The following is a 5,437-nucleotide window of genomic DNA, read 5'->3' as shown; positions in this document are numbered from 1 at the left end:
GGGAATATTGTATTTTGTGTTTGGTTGGTTTAGCAGGAAAGTAAGATTACTGTGTTTGGTTAAAGGAATAAAAGATTATTGGAATATATATTTGACCAAATTGTCTTTATTATATATTTGTATAATATTACAAATTGTAAAATATTTATATATATATTTTTTAAAAATTAAATTCATAATATTTATATAATTTTTTTTACAAAATTTAAAATATAAAAAATGTTTAATGAAAGGGTAAATTTTTTTTTAACCCCTGAACTTCATATAAAATTTTAATTATAGATTTTTTTTTGTAAATCTAAAATAATTGAAGGATAAATTTGTAATTTAACATTCGTAGAATTTTTATTATTCAATGATAGAAGAATGATATTTTTGAAAATAAAAATAAAAATTTAAGGGTATTTTAGTCCAAAACGCCGGTAATTTTACAATACCTAAGGGAATGAAGGTAATGACATTCCCGGTAATACCAAAAAAAATCTACTATTGGTAATAAAACATTACCGGGAATGAGATTCCTGACCAACCAAACATGAGAATGTGAGATTCTCATCCCATGGGAATCCCATAATCCTTGAACCAAACACCCCCTAAAGAGTTTGAATTAATAGGACCAATTCAAAATTTGACGGATACATTTAGAGCATAAAGCGAAATTAACCAAGAAAAGGGGGAAAACAAAGAGAAACTTGTCCGAACAAAAATCAAAATGAGAAGAAGAAAAAAAAAAGGAAAAAGTTGGGAGTCTTGACCACTAGAAGAGAGGGAGAGAGGAGAGTTTCTAGAGAAAGAGACATCTTTATATCTTATCAAAGGCTTTGAAGCCCTCATCCATGGTTTGACTTGATTTTATTTGTGAACAAAAAAATAAGAAACTAAAATGGAAACGCCAGCAGCGGAGGAGCTTTTGAGGAAGATTCAAGAACTGGAAGCCGGGCAAGCGCATCTCGAGCAAGAAATGTCTAGGTTAAAACAATCCAGCGCCGGACAGTCTAGGCCCCACCACATTCGTCAAAGATCTCACTCTACATCCCCCCAGCGCCGTCGATTCCCGGGGAACTCGGCGGCAGCGGCGACGGCCGTTGCTTGGAAGAAAGGTTCTGGTTCGTTTCGACACTCTTCTCCGTTGCAAAGAGAGAGCAGAAGTTATGATACCCTAAATGAAGGCGGCGGCGCTGGCAATACCGAGAATATGGGACCAGCTGCCGTTAATTTCACTAACAGCCAGTATTTAAATATATTGCAGTCTATGGGGCAATCTGTTCATATATTTGACCTTGGTGGTCGTATAATTTATTGGTAAGAGGGTTTCTTTCATTCGACTAATTTCAGTTCTAAAGCTCATGTTTTTTCTTTATTTTCTAGTTAGGGATTAATGGCGTTGTTTTAGCCTTTGCTTATTAGTAAATATAAGTAGAATTCTCATCAAACATTGGATGTAAAATTGTGCATTTTTTGCAGGAACCGAACTGCTGAAAACTTTATGGTTATTCAGCGGCAGAGGCGTTAGGTCAAGGTGCCATTGAACTTCTAGTCGATCCTAGGGACTTTTCCATGGCGAATAATATTGTTCATCGTGTTATGATGGGTGAGAGTTGGACTGGGCAATTCCCTATTACGACTAAAATGGGGGAGAGGTTCTCGGCTCTAGTAACTAATACACCTTTTTATGACGACGATGGTTCGTTGGTTGGAATCATTTGTGTATCCAGTGATTCTCGGCCATTTCAAGTTGTATTTTTGGCTGAAAGGCCGCCGGAAGGAGGTTCAACCATCAGCCGGTCCAAAAATGCTGTTTCCACTAAACTCGGTCTTGATCCTCAGCAGCCTTTGCAAGCTGCTATAGCGTCAAAAATAACAAATTTGGTATTAGTTAATTTTTCTGTAGTTGGTTTCTATTGTTATTGTAGTTTGGGTTCGGTTGATTGTTAAGAGTTGCTACTGCAGGCATCAAAGGTGAGCAACAAAGTGAAGTCCAAAATGAGGACCGGAGACAATTGTGTCGATCTGGAAGGGGGAAGTAAAGATAGTCGTCATTCTGATCATGGTTTCTCTGACACAGCTCATTCCGATCATAAAGAAGATGCAACTTCTAGTGCAGCCAGCACACCCAGGGGAGATATACACCCATCCGCCTTTGGTGTATTTTCTCCTTTCGAGGAGAAGCCTCCTGTCAAAACCTCTAGAGATTCTGGGGACGAGAGTGAAGGAAAGCCTGCGATCCAAAAGATTATGACCTTGATGGGTAAGAAAGGGATATCATGGCCTTGGAAAGGAAACGATAGAGAAGGTCCCGAGGCAAGGACTGCACGTTTTGTTTGGCCTTGGTTGGTAATGATCAAGAGAATGAAATATTTAAACCAAAATGCCTATATTCCAGTGCAAAACCTGAAGGCCATGGTAATGAAGGTAATAGACCTGTTAATAAAGAATCACCGGGTTCCTGGTCATCCTCTGTTAATGTTAACAGCACGAGTAGCGCCAGCAGTTGTGGGAGTACCAGCAGTGCTGTTAATATAGTTTACATGGACACTGATTGTTTAGATTATGAAATCTTGTGGGAAGACTTGACAATCGGAGAGCAAATTGGGCAAGGTAAATTTTGTCGACGGAACAGCAACTGACGGACATGATGGAATTATGAACTTGTTAATAATTGGAGCCTCTATGGATAAAAGTGTACACTGGTTCTATCATCTTTATTCATTTTTTATATGAGTAGTTTGTTACATCAGACACAAGATTAGCCGAGAACTTGGTCTTTGACTGAAAGCTCTTGGTGTCAATGTTTTACTTTGTTTCTATTCTTTTATTGTTAGTTAATGATTTTTTTGGATGTATATATTATTTTAGTATTTACTTTTATGTTGGCTTTTTTTTCAGGTTCTTGTGGAACTCTGTTTCATGCACTGTGGTATGGATCAGTATGTTCTCCTCCTTTTGTTCCTTCATTCTTTGGAGGAAGTACAAACACGATGTTGATGAAATTAAGCTAAATTTTGGGGATAAAGATGTATCTGATTTGTCTTTTTTCTATCTAAACATATTTAGAGTCATGTAAATAGAATTTTGCATGATATGGAATGATGGTGGTGCATGGGCTAACTTCAATCATCTTATTATTTGTGTAAATCAACCATATTCATGTTATTGCAGGATGTTGCCGTCAAGCTATTTTCAAAGCGGGAGTATTCGGATGATGTGATACAAGCCTTTAGACAGGAGGTGACTTAATTGTTTCATGTTTTCTCTCTTTTCTGGTAATCATAGGATCAGGGTTTCAAATTGCGGTCGCGGTTGTGTTTTCGGTTATTTCGGATTTACTGTGATTGCGGCCGTCGCGGGTAACTCGGACTGCGGCGAAACCGCTATATCGCGGCCGAAATCGCGGTCGCGGACCGTTTTTTAAAACCCTGCATAGGATCGTATAATAAATGCCTTAAACAACCGACTGAAGTCGCTACGTATGTTATTGTTTTGAGTTTCTTTCTTCCTCTGTCAAATGCTGCTCTCACTATCTTGCCCTTTCCTTTGAAGGTATCTCTTATGAAAAGACTTCGGCATCCAAATGTTCTGCTGTTCATGGGAGCCGTGACTTCACCTCAACGTCTCTGCATTGTCACAGAGTTCCTTCCACGGTTCAATCTCAAATTTCCTTTTATGCCGGCACTCTTTTTCGACTTTCATGCAACATATCTTTTTCTTTGAGGGACACTAGTTTGTTGATTTAATTCAAGTAGAGATTACTTGGCTTGATGAATGCTATATTTATGTATTATTGATGCAGTGGGAGTTTGTTTCACTTGCTACAGAGAAATACTACCAAATTAGATTGGAGAAGGCGTATTCATATGGCTTTGGATGTTGTAAGCATCAATTACTTCAGAAAAAAAAAATTCCAAAATTTCATGATGTATCTCTGGTTATGATGGATGTGGTGCAATCATCATTTGTTCTGCATTTGTTTCAATTTTGTTTCTGCTCGCTTCACTGGAGTCTTATTGATTGAATATTTTCAGGCACGAGGCATGAATTATCTACATCATTGCAATCCGCCTATAATTCATCGTGATTTGAAGTCTTCAAATCTCCTAGTTGATAAGAATTGGACGGTGAAGGTTTGCCATTACATTTTTTTTAAATCCAATATTTTATTTATTTCAGATTTGAGGATAATTTTTGAGTACTTAAGGTTAATTGAATTCTATTTTGAACAGGTTGGCGATTTCGGTTTGTCACGTCTCAAGCATGAAACATATCTCACGACGAAGACTGGGAAAGGAACGGTATTTACTGAAACCTTTATTTTCTTAATAAAAAAATATCTAATCTAATGAGTCTTAATCATTTTCTGAGATCCATGCATGTCTTTCTGGTTTCTTGTTTGGCTTAAAAGTACCATATCTGTTTGTAGCCTCAATGGATGGCACCTGAAGTTCTCCGTAACGAACTCTCGGACGAAAAGTATGTTGCTCCCTTTTCTCTCTTTTTCACTCATATACAAGTCCCCCAGTCCTATCACATTCACCCGTTCTCTCACTCATGACCTTGTATTTCTGGGAAACACTTAGGTCTGATATTTATAGTTTTGGAGTCGTATTGTGGGAGCTGGCCACTGAGAAGATACCTTGGGAAAATCTCAACTCGATGCAGGTATAGTTTTTATTAGAACGATTTGAGTTCGGAAGCGAAAATCATGGAACCGACTTCTCTCTGCTAAATAGATTGTCCTATAATGGAATATATGTAGGTCATCGGAGCTGTAGGGTTCATGAACCATCGGCTGGAGATTCCAAAGGAAGTAGATCCACGATGGGCTTCGATAATCGAGAGTTGCTGGCACAGGTGCTCCTCTCTTTACATATGTTTTTTTTTAATGTAAATGTGGTCTGATACATGGATCTAAACAATTGGGGAAAACAGTGATCTGCAGTGCCGGCCGACGTTCCAGGAACTACTAGACAAGCTAAGGGATCTTCAGAGACAATATACAGTCCAGTTTCAGCAAGCCCGTAACATCGGTGGAGATGGGTCTCAAAAGGAACCATGAGCCAAATGCTTGTTTTCTTTTGGGTGCCATTATTTTTGCATCGGCATATTTTTTTGTTCTTTTTGTAAGCGTTTGTACGTCCATTGACGTTTCGTTGTGTTGCTGGTTACCACAAAATTTGGCACATAAAGTGTGTGGTTGGCAACATGTGATGTGATGCCCCTCATGTCGTGGATGCTCACAGTTCCATATATTTATATGTAATATTCAAAACCTACTAGTGGTTCTGTATCTCTCAGGACCATTCATTATGGAAAGTTGTACAGAATACAGTCCATCTTTTACATTATTTGATCCACCCAAAGGCACTGCAAACGATTTACTATCTACTAAATAACTTATAAAGTTACACCTAAAATTTCATTTAAGATGTAACATGGTAGG

At 38.0% G+C, this 5,437-nt stretch overlaps 1 pseudogene; it reads left to right on the top strand.

Moving 5' to 3' along the window:
* Positions 1-733: 733 nt before the first annotated feature.
* Positions 734-5,235, top strand: LOC120115144 (annotated as a pseudogene).
* Positions 5,236-5,437: the final 202 nt, after the last annotated feature.

The sequence above is a fragment of the Hibiscus syriacus genome, unplaced genomic scaffold, assembly GCF_006381635.1.
Source record: "Hibiscus syriacus cultivar Baekdansim isolate YM2019G1 unplaced genomic scaffold, ASM638163v2 tig00000778_pilon, whole genome shotgun sequence".
Classification (NCBI taxonomy): Eukaryota; Viridiplantae; Streptophyta; class Magnoliopsida; order Malvales; family Malvaceae; genus Hibiscus; species Hibiscus syriacus.
This window is presented reverse-complemented; position numbering and strand designations above follow the sequence as displayed.